The following is a 19,384-nucleotide window of genomic DNA, read 5'->3' as shown; positions in this document are numbered from 1 at the left end:
AGGACAGACTCTACGATGGCTGTATAGTATTGGACCATCATTGCCTGTGGCAGATTATGTTTCCTCAGCTGCCGCAGGAAATACATCCTCTGCTGGGCCTTTTTCACTGTGAAGTCCATGGTGGATCCCCATTTAAGGTCTTTGGAGATGATGGTTCCAAGGAACTTAAAAGACTCCAGAGATGTGACTGTGGTGTTGTTGATGGTGAGTGGGGGGAAGGGGAGCATTTGTCATCAATCTACTTATCAATAGCATCCCGCCCCCCCATCCCCCCGTTGCCTATGTTCACTTATTACCTGCAGCGCGTTATCTAACCTACCTCTCTTCCAGCTTTCTTCCCCCTCCAACCCAACCCCCCTGCAATTAGTCTGAAGGAAAGTTCCAACCCGAAATATCACCTATCCATGTTTTGACCCGTTGTCCAGCTACTCCAGCACTGTGTCTTAAGTTGAGGTAAACGGTTGTATTGGTAAAGGGGCAGGAGATGTTTGATCGGGAGGCAGAGTGTTAAATTCCCCTTACTTCAGAGATAGTTTTGGTCATTTGTCTGCAGAGTTCAGGTTCATATTTCCTTGTATATAAAGTGAACTCAAATTCAGAGCAATTTGATTGCAATATTGTGGGATTATTTTTTTGGGTGACTGAGCGCTCTGAACCAAATGGTTTAGTATCTTTGCTCTGAACCCGAGCACCAAGGTGTAAGCAGCCGAAGGAGCGCATCCCTCGGGACAGCCCCCACTCCCCCCCCCCCCCGGGATCAGCACCGTCCGACCACGGCCGCCCTCCATCCCCTCTCCCCCTGTGGGCCGCACTGTCACTGGCTGTGGGTCGGCAGCGCCCACACACAGGGCCGGGTGGAGCGGGGCCGCGGCTCCAGGCAACATCAGCTGCAGCAGAGTTGGGGATGGTCCGCGCCCTCCGCCCACCCCACCCAGAGTCACTGACCATGCTGCACCAGCACCCCGACCTCCCCCCCACCCCCGGCCGCAGGGATAGATGGCCCGGGATCCACGAGTGTGCAACCAGTCCGGATGCTGGGCTGGAAGATGGGCCTGCTGTGCTGGCAGCCATATAAATGCTTACCTGCAGTTCATCGCTGGTACTCCAGTTGGCGTTGCGAGGCAACAGTACGGGTCACGGGTCGTGACCTCGACTATGTGCAACCTCCCTATACACGGTGAGCTGTTGCTCGCATCCCTGCGCAAAGCCATCCGACAGCTCCCAACTTTGCTAAAGTTTTGTCCGTATGGCACCTGTTGATCAAGTAGAAAGGAAATCCGTATTTTAGAGTCCACAGCTGAGCTTCGTGTTAAGTGTCAACAACGGAAATAAAAGTTAGTCTAAAACTTGAGTTTATTTGCGTAATTAAAACATTAAAATCGCACAAACACTTACCAGAAAGATAAGATGATAACACTTAAAACACAATTTCCACGATTCCAACGTTTTGGAAATTAGCGCTCAGCAACTTCCTAAATCACCGTGAATGGGTGAGGAATGTCGTAACAACATAGTAGATGGGGAAATGACATCCAGGGTGTTGGCATTGTCATACAACAGTACCGCGCAAGAATAAGCCCTTTGGCCCACCATGTCTGTGCCGAACATGATGCCAAGACCAACTCTTATCTCCCTGCATATAATCCATTTCCTTCCATTGCTGCATATCCATCTGCCTATCCAAAAGACTCTGAATTATCTGATTTGTTAAGTCCAGTGGAAACATTTTAAGACTTTCATTCAAGCATAATTGTTATAGGGCATCAGAGCAGAACATAAAAATATCTGCAGATCTTAACTAAAAACTGAACAAAACAAAGAAATTGTGGAACTCTAACTAAAGGACTGAACACGCCGACGTTGAAGTTAAACAAACTTCCTTATCTATATGATGAACGAATGGGTGACTGACATAAGAGGTGAGAATGGGTCGACAAGGCTTGTATTCACTGGAATTTAGAATGATGAGAGGGGATCTTATAGAAACCTATAAACTTCTTAAAGGATTGGACAAGCTAGATGCAGGAAAAATGTTCCTGATGTTGGAGGAGTCCAGAACCAGGGGGTCACAGTTTAAGAATAAGGGGTCGCCCATTTAGAACTGAGATGAGGAAAATCTTCACCCAGAGAGTTGGGAATCTGTGGAATTCTCTGCCACAGATGGCAGTGGAGGCCAATTTACTGGATGTTTTCAAGAGAGAGTCAGATTTAGTTCTTAGCGATAAAGGAATCAAGGGATATGGGGAACAAGCAGGAACGGGATTCTGATTTTAGATGATCAGCCATGATCATATTGAATGGTGGTGTTGGCTCGAAGGGCCGAATGGCCTACTCCTGCACCTATTTTTCTAAGTTTCTATATAGTGTTATTGAATACAGCTATCCAGGATGAAAGCTGCAGGGATTAAATTGCTGTGCGGCCAGCTGGCAATGCACTGTAGACATAGCTTTTGCTGCCCTATCTTATCAGAAACACCAATCATGTAAGTCGGTTGTACCGAGGTCCACAGAATAATGTCTCCACTCAAAGATACCAATCATAGTGAACTTCAATCCATTCTCTGCAAGACACTAATTCTATCAATAATATGCAAGCTCCCACACCCTCGGTTGTAAAAGACCGAGTTCCACAGGGGAATGGAGATGTCTCCACTGGAGCAAAGACAGACCGATAATGCATAGGCAAACAGAAGTAGTAGAGGGATGGACTATAGGCAGATGAAATCCACTTCTCAGGTTTGCAATGACTGAACTCCAATTGTAGATGGTGAACAGGTAGAGAGAGGGAGGACCATCCATCCCCTGTGTGGGGCCCCTGTGTTGCAAGCTCGAGACACAGTTCTGTAGCCTACTCTGGGTAAAAGACTCTGAGTATTTACCCTTTCTATTCCTAGACGGTGAGAGGGGTAAAATTTAATGGAGATGTGCGGGGCAAGTTTTTTTACACAGAGAGTGGTGGGGGCCTGGAACACGCTGCCAGGGATGGCGGTGGAGAATCTGATGGGGACGAAGGGGGAGGGTGGGCAGAGACCTCTCCATCAAATCTGTTAAAAAACAGGTTTTAGTTCATAGGCCCAGTCAGGGGGATTGAGAGAGAGAATCTGATTGCGTGCACTCTGCAGGCCACTGGTCATCTTGTAGCCTGGAATGCTCTTCATACCGCTCCCCACATCCCTCATATTGTTCTGCTGAAGTTTCAGCTCCAGCTTCCTCCTGTAGTCATCCTTGTCCTGTCTTTGTCTCACCTTCAGATCTTTCTGTAGCCGTTTCACCTTCTCCCTGTCACCATTCCTGAAGGCCCTCTTCATCTGGTTGAGAAAGGCCTTGATGTCACTGTTGACCCAGGGCTTGTTGTTGGGGAAACAGTGTACAGTCTCCTCAGGGACAACGTTATCCACATATAAACGTATGTAACTGGTAACACAGTCCATGCCACAGGAGTAATGGAACTCCATCCTTGTTCCATGTGGGGGGAGGGAAAGCAAGAGCAAACAATGGGACATAGAGGAGATACGGACGAGAGATCCGTATCTCTCCATATATGATGGCAGGGGAGAAACCATGTTACCATGTTGACTAATGAAAGATGACATCTTGGATGTCCTAGAATAGAAAGCCTCATCTTGGGAACAGATGCAGAAGAGTCTGAGAAATTGAGAGTAGAGGGAAGCAGTCTTTGCAAGATAACTGTGTGAGAGTCAGTGGGTTTGTAGTAGACATCAACAATAGTCTGTCCCCTGTGATGGAAACAGAGAAATCAAGAAAGTGGAGAGAGGTGTCAGATAGAGTCCAAGTGAATTTGAGGGCAGGGTGGAAGTTGCAGGTAAAGTTAATATAACAACAAGTTCTGCATGGGTACAGGAGGCAGCCCCATTGCTGACTATGCTGTTACAACGTCCCACACCATGGAAGGAAGCAGAGGGTGATGGTGGAAGGTTGCTTCTCAGAATTTCTTGTCTGTCTTCCACATTTCAAATGTTGACATCGCTGTCATCGTCCATCCTAACAAGGACGCAAGCTTCCGACGGCAATCAGTGGGAGCCGTCACTTGTTGCAATAGATGATGGTGGTAGCAGAATTAGCTCGGGTTACTTCCAGTTTCCAGCTCCGCGACGTGGACGCTTCTGCTAAGGGACCGCTTCTCATACTGGAGGCCTGTAACTAGTGCTGTGCCTCAGGGTTCGGTGCTGGGCTCATTACTGTTTGTCATCCACATCAATGATTTGGATGAGAAAATACAGGGCAAGTTTAGCAAGTTTGCTGCTGATACTAAAGTGAGTGGTTTGCAGATAGTGAAGATGGTTGTGAAAGATTGCAGCAGGATCTGGATCGATAGGCCAGGTGGGTGGAGGAATAGATGATGGAATTTAATACAGAGAAGTGTTAGATGTTGCATTTTGGGACGTCGAACAAGGGCAGGACCTACACAGTAAATGGTAGGCCTCTGGGTAGTGTTGTAGAGCAGAGGGATCTAGGAATACAGGTGCATGGTTCTTTGAAGGTCGAGTCGCAGGAAGATAAGGTGGTCAAAAAGGCTTTTGGCACTTTGGCCTTCATCAGTCAGAGTATTGAGTATAGAAGTTGGGAGATCATGTTGCAGTTGTATAAGACCTTGGTGAGACTGCATTTAGAATATTGTGTACAGTTCTGGGCTCCATGTTATAGGAAATATATTGTCAAGCTTGAAAGGGTTCAGAAAAGATTTACGAGGATGTTGCCATGACTATGGCATGAGGCATGAGGCTGTGAGCTATAGGGAGAGGTTGAGTCGGCTGGGTCTCTATTCCCTGGAGTGCAGGAGGATGAGGGGGTATCTATAGAGGTGTACAAAATCATGAGAGGAATAGATCGGGTAGGTGCACAGTCTTGCGCAGAGTAGGGGAATCGAGGACCAGAGGACGTAGGTTCAAGATGAAGGGGAAAAGATTTAATAGGAATCCGAGGGGTAACTTTTTCACACAAAAGGTGTATGGGTGTATGGAACAAGCTGCCAGAGGAGGTAGTTGAGGCTGGGACTATCCCATCGTTTAAGAAACATTTAGACAGGTACATGTATAGGACAAGTTTGGAGGGATATGGACCAAACTCAGGCAAGTGGGACTAGTGTAGCTGGGACATTGTTGGCCGGTGTTGGCAAGTTGGAACGAAGGGCCTGTTTCCACACTGTATCACTCTATGACTGAATGCTGCTCATCCATCCACGTTGATTTAGGAAGTTGCTGAGCGCTAATTTCCCAACGTTGATATCGTGCAAAACGGTCATTAAGTTATCTTTCTGGTAGGGTGTTTGTGCGATTTTGAAGTTTTAATAATGCAAAGTAACTCAAGTTTTAGACTAATATTTATTATGTTGTCGGCACTTAACACAAAGCGGAGCCGTGCACTCTAAAATACCAAGTTCGCTGCTTCAGCAGAAAGACATAATTTGGTCAATGCTGCAGCCTACCTGACAGCAATGATGCAGTAGGGCAGTCAATGATTTTTTACAAATATATGTCTTGTTACTCAAATCTCCCCCCTCGATGAAATTCGTTTTGCAAGTAGAGATCCCAGGAAAGATGACTTCTCATTGTCTGCCGGTACCACAATAAAAAAAAAAGGATTTGAGATTTAGTGGCCAAAGTATGTCAACAGCAAACTTAATTCATGAATGCAATATAGTCCGAACAATTCAAAGCCACCACAATCACATTATAGTGTAGTTATAAATTATTAGGATTTTAATTAAAGTTAGATCTACAAAGCTAACTGTGATGTTGCTTATCGAAAATTTTGTGGATATGCTAAACAGTATCTATGTTTCTATGTTTCTATGTTTCTATCCCATGTTCTGTCGTACGGTCCATTGGAGAGACAGAGTGGACAGCTATCTGCAGAGCCAAAAGAGATGGGGGAGATATTGAGCTATTTATTTTCGTCGGTATTCACCAAGGAGAAGGATATATTTGATTATGTGAGAGTAATCATTCTCTGCGAAACTAGTAAAGTAGCTATGGGATACTATGAGCCCACCATTCTCAAAGTGAAGGAAGAAGTACTGCCCACAGCCCACTTTTGAAAAATATAAAAGTGGATAGTGGGCCTGGGGGTCTCCAGGTCCTGACTGTGGGTGAACTGCCATTCCCTAGCGGGACGGGGAGCGGCTTTGGAGTCCTGGAGCTCCTTAGTGTAGAAATAGACCCAGGGGCTATGACAGACAAGTGGCAGTTCGCCCAATCGAGCTTTCAAATGTCATTAGAAAGTTGCTGCTGGCTGTGAGTCTCTGGGATCTCCGTGCTTGCAATAGTCCCCGAGGATTGGCTGAGTACTGCGCATGTTGTGCAAACAACCCCACAGTTTGTTTACAAAAGCCCGGGTTCTAAGAGTAAGCTTTTGGCCTAGCGTGCAATTATAGGCCTGTTAGTTTGACTTCAGTGGTGGGCAAATTAATGGAAAAGATACTTAGAGATAATATATATAAGCATCTGGATAAACAGGGTCTGATTAGGAACAGTCAGCATGGATTTGTGCCTGGAAGGTCATGTTTGACTAATCTTCTTGAATATTTTGAAGAGGTTACTAGGGAAATTGACAAGGGTAAAGCAGTGGATGTTGTCTATATTTACTTTAGTAAGGCCTTTGACAAGGTTCCTCATGGAAGGTTGGTTAAGAAGGTTAAACTGTTGGGTATAAATGCAGGAGTAGCAAAATGGATTCAACAGTGGCTGAATGGAAGAGAAGCCAGAGGGTAATGGTGGATGGTTGTTTGTCGGGTTGGAGGCAGGTGGCTAGTGGGGTGCCTCAGGGATCGGTGTTGGGTCCTTTGTTGTTTGTCATGTACATCAATGATCTGGATGAAGGTGTGGTAAATTGGATTAGTAAGTATGCAGATGATACCAAGATCGGGGGTGTTGTGGATAATGAAGAGGATTTCCAAAGTCTACAGAGTGATTTAGGCCATTTGGAAGAATGGGCTGAAAGATGGCAGATGGAGTTTAATGCTGATAAATGTGAGGTGCTACACCTTGGCAGGACAAATCAAAATAGGACGTACATGGTAAATGGTAGGGAATTGAAGAATACTGATGAACAGAGGGATCTGGGAATAACCGTGCATAGTTCCTTGAAGGTGGAATCTCATATATATAGGGTGGTAAAGAAAGCTTTTGGTATGCTAGCCTATATAAATCAAAGCATTGAGTATAGAAGCTGGGATGTAATGTTAAAATTGTACAAGGCATTGGTGAGACCAAATCTGGAGTATGGTGTACAATTTTGGTTGCCCAATTATAGGAAGGATGTCAACAAAATAGAGAGAGTACAGAGGAGATTTACTAGAATGTTGCCTGGGTTTCAACAACTAAGTTACAGAGAAAGGTTGAATAAGTTGGGTCTTTATTCTCTGGAGCGCAGAAGGTTAAGGGGGGACTTGATAGAGGTCTTTAAAATGATGAGAGGGATAGACAGAGTTGATGTGGATCAGCTTTTCCCTTTGAGAATAGGGAAGATTCAAACAAGAGGACATGACTTCAGAATTAAGGGACAGAAGTTTAGGGGTAACATGAGGGGGAACTTCTTTACTCAGAGAGTGGTAGCGGTGTGGAATGAGCTCCCAGTGGAAGTGGTGGAGGCTGGTTCGTTGGTACCATTTAAAAATAAATTGGATAGGCATATGGATGAGAAGGGAATGGAAGGTTATGGTATGAGTGCAGGCAGGTGGGACTAAGGGAAAAGAGTTGTTCGGCATGGACTTGTAGGGCCGAGATGGCCTGTTTCCGTGCTGTAATTGTTATATAGTTAAGTAGTTTTATTTTCCGCAGTGTTCAAAATCAAATGACAATGGTTGTAAGAAAATGTTTACTTATATCAGAGGGGAACAAAATAACCCCATCACATTGAAGTTGGGTGCAAAACTTGCTTAATAGCAACCCCGATCAGAGAGTTTCCATTGCAAGTGCTCCAGTATTTATGGGACAAAGCTTTGGCAAATGTTGGGAGCTGTAAGATGGCTTTGTGCGGGATTGCGAGCACCAACCAGCTCACCGTGTATAGCGCTGGCCCCAGGCGCCGCCTCTGCACCTGTCTCCATCTCTCCCTTACAGACTGAAGCGCTACACGAGTAGACGAGTAGGCATTCTTCAGGTCAACGTTGCACAGCTTCATCGGGGTTGGTGTTCCCAGGCTGACCCGGGACATGGCCAATAACGCTAGCAGGTGTGGTAGGAACAGCTTGGTGAACCGCATGCTCTTTCTAACCTCGAGCGCCTCTAACACGCCAGCCAGGTGAACACCGCTCGATGTGGGGAAAGCCACTCTTTTAAAGCGAGCTGCTGCCCACTCCCCTCCAATGCAGACGTGGAAGAAGCCACTCCCCTCTCTGGACGCGACCGGGAGAAAGAGAGAGTGAATGGAAACAAGGTTGAAGTTTCACTGTCTTCCTGGTGAGTTTCATTGTCTGCATTGCTCGTTATCACCAAGCCCACAGCCAACAATGGGCCGCTTCCTTGATCATCGTTACTTTTTTGCATATCTTTCATTCATTTGTTCTATGTCTCTCTATTTCACCGTCTTTATGTCTCTCTCTCGTTTCCCTTTCCCCTGACTCTCAATCTGAAGAAGGGTAGATAATGTAACCAATTTTTAAGGGTCGCTTTTACTTTACTTTTTAAGAAAGGAGGGGAAGAGAAAACAGGGAATGATAGACCAGTTAGACTTAAGGGGCTGTCCCACTTGGGCGACCAAATCCACGAGTTCTGGCGAGTTTGCCCATGACTCATACTCGCAGCATGGTCGACACGAGGTCGTAGGAGGTCTTTGTAACTCTCCTTCATGCTCAACAGTAGTCCTAGTGTAATTGAGGCCTCAGCTAGGTCGCGGTGTATTTTTCAACATGTTGAAAATTGCCTGCGAATAAAAGCGTTCATGGAAAAAAAAACTTTTTTAACTCGTAGGTTTAGTCGTAGTAGGTCGTAGTAGGTCGGCATGTTAGTAGTAGGTAATCGAGGGTAGTCGAAGGTAATCGAAGGTAGTCGTAGATAATCTTCATCATAGTCGAAGGGAGGTCGAAGGAGATCGAAGCAGGTCGTCTTCACTCTCCACTATTCGGTGTCCAATTTTCCCGAAGATAATCATAGCTAGTCGTAGATAGTAGTCAAAGCGAAGGAGGTCGAAGGAGGTCTTCTACATAATCGAAGGAGGTCTTCAACATAAAAAAATTTCAAACTCTCCTAAACTCTTCTAAACTCGCCAATTAGGTCACCCAAGTGGGACAGCCCCATTACATCGGTAATGGGGAAGATGCTTGAGTCGATTATTAAAGATGTTATAGCAGCTCATTTGGAAAGCAGTGACAGGATCTGTTAGTCAGCATGGATTTATGAAGGGGAAATCATGCTTGACCAATCTTCTGGAATTTTTTGAGGATGTAACAAGTAGCATGGACAAGGGAGAGCCAGTGGATGTGGTGTATCTGCACTTTCAAAATGCCTTTGTCAAGGTCCCACACAAGACATTAGTGTGCAAAATTAGAGCACATGATATTGAGGGTATGGTATTGACATGGATAGAGAACTGGTTGGTAGGAGTAGGATATAGTCACCACCGGGTGGCGGCTGTAATGGCTGCCTCGCCAGCAGTCTGTCTTGTCCCTTCTCTGTTTTTATTATTTTAAATATGTCTGGAATGTTTGTGTTTTTTTTTTGTTTTTTTTTTGTTTATTTTATTAGATGTTAATACAGCACAAAACAGTACAGTAACAGTAATTTTAGGTGCCAACTATGTAATACCGTAATCCATTCTATGTACAACCTCTAGTTTTATGTTATAAGAAGGAAGGAAGCAGGACAAGAAAAAGAAAACAATAGAAAGGGGAAAAAGTGGAAAAATAGATGGTAGAGAGTAGAAAAACGTGAAGTGTGTATATAAAAAATTAAAAAAAGGAAGAGAGAAAGTGGAAAGTAGAAATAGAAGAGAAGGCCCCTTAAAAGAGAATTTTTCAAATCTGTATTCGGAGGTGTAGCTCTATCCGCGTCATGAACTGAAATCAGCAATCCTTACGGTACCGCTGCATCACATGATTCCAAAAAGTTGATGAAAGGAGACCAACTCCTTAAGAATTGGTCATATTTATCTATTAGTCGGAGTCTCATTTCTTCAAGGCGTGCTATGTCCATCATATTCCTAATCCACATTTTAACAGTTGGTGTGGTTGTATTTTTCCAAAATTTAAGTATCAATTTCTTTCCAATTATTAACCCATAATTAAAAAAAACAGTTTGATCTTTATTTAAATTGGTATCTTCTCCTATTATTCCAAATATAATCCATTCCGTTTTGGGTTCTATTCTTGACTTGAAAATCTTTGTAAATATATCAAATATATCACTCCAAAATTTATTCAACTTTGTACATCCAACAAATGAGTGTGTTATATTAGCGTTTTGAAACAAACATTTATCGCATCTGGGAGAGACGTTTGGATAAAATTTATTCAACCTCGTTTTTGAATAATATAGTCTATGTAATAATTTGAATTGAATTAAATTATGTCTTGCATTAATAGAACAGTTATGTGTATTCATCAAATACTTTTCCCATCTATCCTTCGAGATCTTTATCATTAGCTCTTGTTCCCAATCTTCCCTTAATGCTTCTGTTGAGGGTGATTCTCTATTTAATATATTATTATAAAAGTATGATATTAATTTTTGTGAATCAGCCTTAATATTCATTGCTTCTTCTAAAGGATCTAAAAATATAGTTTGAAATCTATGTGTATATTTCTTCATAAAGTCACATACCTGTATATATTTAAAATATTGATTATCCTTCAATTTAAATTTTAATTTTAATTGTTGAAATGATAACAGTTTGCCCACTTCATACATGTCCCCTACTTTCCTAATCCCCAGTCTATCCCATTGTTGATATGTGTTGTCGATGAGAGAAGGTTTGAATGCGGGGTTGTTCAATAGTGGGGTTAGTACTGATAAATTATTTAATTTCAAGGATACTTTTATTAGTTTCCAAATTCTTATTATATTGTGAATAATTGGGTTCTTCTTATATATTATACTATTCAATTTTATCGGTGAAAGCAGGATCGTTCCTATATCGTGCGGATAGCACTCCTCTTTCTCCATTCTTATCCACTCCAACTGCTGAGTGGAACTATCCAGCCAGTATATTATGTTCTTAATATGCACTGCCCAGTAGTAATATATAAAGTTAGGTAATGATAAACCCCCAACTTCTTTAGATTTGCACAAATGCTTTCGTTGAATTCTATGTGTTCTGTAGTCCCATATAAAATTAGTGATAGTGGAATCTAATTTTTTGAAAAAATATTTTGGAATATATATTGGGATCGCTTGAAACAAATATATTAATTGTGGTAAGAAAGTCATTTTTTATAGCGTTAATTCTACCTATCAATGAGAGTGGAAGCGTTTTCCAAAATTTAATCGTATCATTCAGTTTATTTAATAGTGGTATAAAATTGGCACTAAATAATGATTTGTGTCTTCTCGTAATTTGAATACCCAGGTACTTGAATTTTTCTGTTGCAATTTTGAAGGGGAATTTTAGTAAGTGTCTCGAATCCTGTGGTTTTAAAGACATAATTTCGCTTTTATTCCAATTTATTCTATATGGAATGTTTGTTTTAATGTCACTTGGTATGTTTTATGTGGGGGGGGGGGTGGAATCGGGGGGAAACCTTTTTCAGTCACTTACCTCGACGGAGATGCAATTTTTCTCCATGTTACATCTCCAACCCCCCTTTGCGGCCTACAACGTGGAGTGGTGCGGCCTTTCCTGGAGACCAGCATGGAGCTTCAACCCACGGGTGCGGCGCGGACTTACCATCGCGGAGCCTGGGATCTTTTGCCGAGGACCGCCAGTGTTGGAGCTCCAACTGCGGGGCCTGTGGACTTTAACACCATGAAACAGCAGTCTCCAATAAGAAGTGGGGTTTCGATCATCCCGAAGAGAGGACATGAACAGCAGACCGTCGGCAACGGCCCTGTTCAAAGCCCCGACCACGGGTGAACAAAGGAGGAAGGTGACTAAACGTTATTGCTTTCCATCACAGTTAGGAACGTAGATTCCACTGTGGTGGATGTTTATGTTAAACATTATTTTATGCGTTGTGAGTATTTTTGCTTTTTTCTTGGTATGGCTGTATGGTATTCAAATTTCACTGTACCTTAATTGGTACATGTGACAATTAAATTGAATCTTGAGCTTGAATCTTCACGGGTCCTTTTCAGAATGGCAGGCAGTGACTAGTGGGGTGGCGCAAGGCTCAGTGTTGGGACCCCTATTATTTACAATATATATTAATGATTTAGACAAGGGAATTAAATGTAACACCTCCAAGTTTGCGGATGGCACAAAGCTGGATGCAGGGTGAGCTGCGAGGAGGATGCTATGAGGCTGCAGGGTGACTTAGATAGATTGGGGGACTGGGCAGATGCTTGGCAGATGCAGTATAATGTGGATAAATGTGAGGTTATCCACTTTGGTGACAAGAACAGGAAGGCCGATTATTTACTGAATGGTGTCAGATTAGGAAAATGGGAGGTGTAACGACACCTGGGTGTGCTTGTACATCACTGAAAGTAAGCATGCAGGTACAGCAGGCAGTGAAGAAAGCTAATGGCATGTTGGCGTTCATTGCAAGAGGATTTGAGTTTAGGAGCTAGGAGGTCCTACTGCAGTTATACAGGGCCCTGGTGAGACCGCACCTGGAGTATTGTGTGCAATTTTGGTCCCCTAATTTGAGGAAGGACGTTATTGCTATTGAGAGAGTGCAGCGTAAGGTTCACCAGGTTAATTCCCGGGATGGCGGGACTGACATCTGATGAAAGAATGGGTCGACTGGGCTTGTATTTACTGGAATTTAGAAGGATGAGAGGAGTTCTTATAAAAACATATACAATTCTTAAAGGATTGGACAGGCTAGTTGCAGGAAAAATGTTCCCGATGTTGGGGGAGCCTAGAACCAGGGGTCACTGTTTAAGAATAAGCGGTAGCCCATTTAGGACTGAGATGAGGAAAAGCTTTTTCACCTAGAGAGTTGTGAATCTGTGGAATTCTCTGCCACAGAAGGCAGTGGAGGCCAATTCACTGGATGTTTTCAAGAGAGAGTTAGATTTAGCTCTTAGGGCTAAAGGAATCAAGCGATATGGGGGAAAAACAGGAATGGGGTACTGATTTTAGATGATCAGCCATGATCATATTGAATTGAGGTGCTGGCTCGAAGACCATAATACTCTTGCACCTATTTTTCTATGTTTCTATGACCGGAAACGTTACCTATTCCTTTTCTCCAATGATGCTGCCTGACCTGCTGAGTTCCTCCAAGTTTTTGGGTCTATCTTCGGCTTAAACCAGCATCTGCAGTCCCTTCCCACATATGATAGAGAACAGATGGGAGATCTAAACGAGCATAGGGGTTCATGTGAAAAAGGAGATTCATGTGAAAAAATAGTGTGCGGGGACCCTTAAATGAAAAATATATATTTCCTGCATTCGCAGTAATCTGCTATCATAAAGGATGTGGAGAAGAGAGAGGAGGCGATCATATAGAAAAATAAATATTTATTTATGTATCATCTTCTTGCGACCTGAACAGTTCTCGGAGGACTTGGCGATGAATTTGAGTTGTAAGGAAGGCCACACACAAATTTCCCAGCCATTCACTACTTCATCCTTCCAATGACTCAGTGTTGGCAACTACCCCGGAGTACAACACAGCACTCCCTTTGGAGTGAGCAGAAAGGATTGAGCTGCAACAGATAGACAGGATGTGGGAATGGGTGAGGGGTTGAAGAGACTCAACTGGGAGAGGGGGTGGGAGATTGCAACCTTCACATGGTCCGCCCTGTTTCGACGAATGCAATCAACCTGGCGTGCACAATCAAATAAGATCTAATAGAACAAGTTGTCCTACAACTTTAGGCTGTGCACGCCATACATTAGAAGAAGAAGAACTGGGAGAGAAGGAGGGCAAAGGAAATGGAGAAGTGAGAGTCTCAGAGTCCCAGAGTTACGGAGTACGATCACTCGGGGCAAAATGCAGAATAAGAGCGAATCTCGCTGGAAGAAAAGGAGACATCAAGTCATGCAGCGTGGACACAGGCTCTTCGGCCCTACATCAATTCGGACAAAGATGCCACATCTAAGCTAGTCCCTTTTTACCCACATTTGGCCCATATCCCTCTAAGCCTTTCCTGTCCATGTAGCTGTCCAAATGTTTTTTTAAATCATGTGATGAATGAATACTTCCTTGCATGTCGATATACCTTTCCAAAAGTCTCTTCAATGCACTCCCGTTTCTGCCTCAAGCACCAACCCCGGCAGTGAATTCCAGCCACTCGCCACCCTCTGTGTTCATGAGGAATAGGGGTAGAATTAGGCCATTCTGACTACTCTGCCATTCAATCATGGTTGATCACTCTCCCTCCTAACTCCATTCTCCTCCCTTCACCCCATAACCTCTGACACCTGTACTAATCAAAATGTTGACTCACACATCTCCATTATACTTTGCTCCTCTCACCTTAAAGCTCTAGTAATTGCTTTTTCCATCCTGAGAAAGAGGTTATGATGGTCTATTATGCTCTTCATAATTTTATATACTTTTATCTCTGCAACCTCCAGCATTCCAGAGATAACAGTCCAAGTCTGTTCAACCTCTCCCTGTGGCTAATATCGCCTGATCCACACAACACCTTGGTAAACCTCCACCACAACCTTCTTGTAATGGGGTGAATGGGGTGATCAGAACTGCATGCAATATTCCAAATGTTGCTTAACCAATCTCCTATAAAGCTGCATCAATACATCCTGACTCTTATACTCAATGCCCTAACCTATGAAGGCAAGCATACCATATGTCTTCCATACCACACTATCTACTTGTGTTGCCACTTTCAGAGAGCTATGGACTTGGACCCCTAGATCTCTCTGCACATCAATGCTGTCGAGAGTTATGCCATTAATTATAGCAGTTTCGAGCACTATATTTGAGAAAAGACGTGCTGGCATTGGAGAGGGTCCAGAGGAGATTTACGAGCATGATCCCAGATTTGATTAGTTAAAGTATGAGGAGCATTTAATGGCTCTGGCCTGAACTCACTGGAGTTTAAAAGGATGAGGAAACACCTCATTGAAACCTACCGAATAATGAAAAACCTATATAGAGTGGACATGGAAAGGATGTTTCCAGTAATAATGAGAGTCTAGAACCAGAGGGCACAGCCTCAGAATGACATCGCTTTAGAATGGAGATCAGGAGGAACTTATTTAGCCAGTGGGTGGTGAATCTGTGGAATTCATTGCCACAGACACTGGGGAGGCCAAGACATTGGGTATTTTTAAAGCAGAGATGGATAGGCTCCTAATTAGTATGGGTGTCGCAGGTTAATGGGAGATGGCAGGAGAATGAGGTGGAAAGGGGAAATAGATCAGCCATGATCAAATATCAGAGTAGACTTGATGGGCTGAATGGCCTCTGTCATGCTCTTGAAGAGCATCAAGGTGGATAAAGGACACACAAAAGTGCAAGGTGTGGTCTCACCAAGGCTCTGTATAATTGTAAACACATATATATTTGCTCCTGTATTCAAAATGTTTTTGCAATGTAAGCCAATATTTCATTTGATTCATTGTGACCCTCAATGAGTCACACAGAGACTGCAACTGAAGATGTAACAAATCTTCAGTAGACAGGCAGAGAGCTGGTGGAGGATTCTCACCTAGCTGAATCACAGGAGAATAATCTCAAACTCAAAAAAACATGTTTTTTGATGGTTTTAAGAACATAAATAATAGCAACGATTTAATATAATTTCAGTAATTACAATTGTATATTTTACTTCAACATTTTGCATGTAGACATTAAATTACACATTTACAATGGGAGCACATTATCATTTGCAGGTCACGTTTAAATGATCTGGTGGGACAATGTCATTCACATGGATAGTCGAGCACAGAACATCCAGTCGCTCAAAATTATTATTGGGGGAGATGACTCTCTGTGTACACAAATACCCCCAGTCATTGATTCATGGAACAAAATGTATTTGACTGTTTTGATATGTGACAGATAATTCCTTGATCTCTGGTCCAGGAAACTTCAGTTCACACGAACTGATGCCCAGTGTGATGAGGTGCAATTAACATTGCCCCATCGTCTGTACATTTGAACAATGCATACAAGATTATGTTAGTTTTCAAATCATATCGCTTAAGCAGCCACCTGCTGAGAGTCAGGAGCCTGTGGTCTGCAGATACTACTGTGTGGTTACATGGCTATTGTTTTAAAGTGAGCACTGATTAATGCTTATACTGTAAAACCTCACAATAACAGACATGGGGAGGGGGGGGGGGGGGGGGGGGGGGGGGGGGGGGGGGGTGGAGGATGGTGTCCGATATAACCAAGTGAGGGGATAAAGTGTAATCCAGAGCTGGGTGGAAAGAAACGCAGTGTTGGTGGGAGGGGTTAAATTAGCAGGAATTCACAGGCCACAGAGACCCTGGCCCCATATGCAGTGCACCAGTGATGGGTCCGGTCTTCATGCTGATCGCCCTCTCCACGCCCACAACCCAAAGTACATCACGTGCTGCCATTGGGTCATCTGACAGAAGTGGGGAGAGTGTAACGGGAGGCTTGGTCCACTATCAAGCCACATCCCAAATCAGCTCCCAAATCAGCTCCTGCCTATCTTATGCTTCACAATCTTCTCTGATAACTTGTCTACCACAGATGTTACGCTCACTGGTCTTTAGTTCCCAGGTTTTTCCGTGCAGTCCTACGTAAGTAGAGGCACGCTCATTTTACAGCACAAAACACATGTCTAATGATTCATTTATCTCAGCCAGGGTGCCTGTAATTTCTTCTCTAGCTTCCCACATTGTCCTCAGATCTATCTGATTAGGCCTTGAAGACTTATCTACCTTTATATGCCTTAGACGTTCAATACCACCTATATCATGATATGGACTGTCCTCAAGACATTTCCATGGGGAACTTGTCTTATCTTTCTCCACAGTAAAAACAGAAGATAAATTCTCTTTGGGGACCTTACCCATCTCCTGTGGCTCCACATGGAGATGACCACTGCAGATGGAACTGCAGATGCAATGGAACCCGATTCTCTCTCAAATTAGCCTCTTTCCTTTAAGGAACATAAAATCTCTTTGGATATTTAGTAATATCCAAAGTTATAATATCCAGAGCTATTTCCTGTCCCCTTTTGCCCTCCTGATTTCCTTCTTTAGTGAACTCCTCAGTTCCCGAAAGTCCTTCAGGGATACATTTGATCCCAGCTACTATACCCATCCCATGCCTCCTTTTTCCTGACCAGAGCCTCAATTTCGCTCATCATCGAAGCTTCGTTACTCCCACCTGCATTGCCCTTCACTGTAACAGGAACATGCATGCCCTTAACTATTGTCATCATTTTAAAAGTATCCCACTTCCTGGACCTTCCTTTGCCCATAAACAACCTCCAGTCAACTTTTGAAAGTTACTTTCTAATGCCATCAAGTTGGCTTTGCTCCAGTAATGACATCGGGGGCAGCACAAGGGTGTGGCTGAAAGAGGATCAGAGCTGAGAGTTGATCATCTGAGGATACAGATCCTATAAAAAAGACAGGCATGTGGGCAGTGCGGGCGGGGTAACTGTTGGTAATTAAATTCTTAACAAGATATGACATAGAATCAGATGTAGAAACCTTGTGGGTAGTGTTAAGAAACTGCCAGGGTAAAAATAACTAGATGGGAGTTTTTCACAGGTGTCCGAATAGTAGCCAGGATGTAGGGTACAGATTAAATAAAGAGATAGAAAAGGCATGTAAAAAGGGCAATGTTGAAATCGCCATGAGGGATTTCTACATTCAGATAGACTGGAAATATCAGGATGGGAGAGAAGAAATTTGTAGAAAGGCTTTGAAATGGCATTTTAGAGCAGCTCATGGTTGAGTCCACCAGGAAAAAAAACAATTCTGGATTTGGCGTTGTGTAATGAACCAGATTCAATTAGGATGCAGAAAGAAAGATAACCCCTAGGATCCAGTGATCACAATATGATAGAGTTCAACCTGCAATTTGAGAGGGAGAAGTTGAAATTGGATGTTTCGGTATCGCTGCTAAGAAAAGGTACTTAGAGCATTGAACAGTACAGCACAGGAATGGCCTTTTGGCCCACAGTGTTTGTGCTGAAACATGATGCCAAGTGAAACTGATCTCATCTGCTGCACATGTCCCATATCCCTCTATTCCCTGCACTTCCATGTGCCCATATAAAAGCCTTTTAAATGCCACTATCATATCTGCCTCCATCACCATTCTGGGAAATCTGTTCCAGGCTCCCAACAATCTCTGAGTAAAATATCTGTCCTGCACATCTCCATTAAATGTTCCTCCTCTCACCTTATAACTATGCGCTCTTGTGTTGGGTATTTACACCTTGGGGGGAAATAAGTTCTGATTGTCTACCCTATCCTTGTCTTTCCTAATTTTGTATACTTCTATCACGTCTACCCGAACCTCTGACGTTTGCAAGATGCAAACCACTGGTTAGCTGCAAAAATAGGATGTCCAGGATACAATTTGTCAAGAAGTACTTAAAAGAGCAACCACAGTTCTGGGAAAAGGTCTTGTGGACAAATGAGGCGAAGATTAACTTATATCAGTGTGATGGCAAGAGCAAAGTAGAGAGGAGAGAAGGAACTGCCCAAGATCCAAAGCATACCACCTCATCTGTGAAACACGGTGGTGGGGGTGTTATGGCCTTGGTATGTTTGGGTGCTAAAAGTACTGGCTCACTTATCGTCATTGATGATACAACTGCTGATGGTAGTAGCACAATGAATTCTGAATTCTGCTCCAATCTGCAAGTTCAAACAAATGCCTCAAAACTCATTGGCCGTCAGTTCATTTTACAGCAAGACAATAATCCCAAACATACTGCTAAAGCAACAAAGGAGTTTTTCAAAGCTAAAAAATGGTCAATTCTTGAGTGGCCAAGTCAATCACCCGATCTGAACTCAATTGAGCATGCCTTTTATATGCTGAAGAGAAAACTGAAGGGTACTAGCCCCCAAAACAAGCATAAACTAAAGATGGCTCTAATACAGGCCTGGCAGAGCATCAATGGAGAAGACACCCAGCAACTGGTGATGTCCATGAGTCACAGACTTCAAGCAGTCATTGCATGCAAAGGATATGCAACAAAATACTAAACATGACTACTTTCATTTACATGACATTGCTGTGTTCCAAACATTATTGTGCCCTGAAATGGGGGGACTCTGTATAAACACTGCTGTAATTTCTACATGGTGAAACCAAAATGTATAAAAATAGCCTTTATTAAAATCTGACAAAGTGCAC

The sequence above is a fragment of the Leucoraja erinacea genome, chromosome 10 (genome assembly GCF_028641065.1).
Source record: "Leucoraja erinacea ecotype New England chromosome 10, Leri_hhj_1, whole genome shotgun sequence".
Classification (NCBI taxonomy): Eukaryota; Metazoa; Chordata; class Chondrichthyes; order Rajiformes; family Rajidae; genus Leucoraja; species Leucoraja erinaceus.
This window is presented reverse-complemented; position numbering follows the sequence as displayed.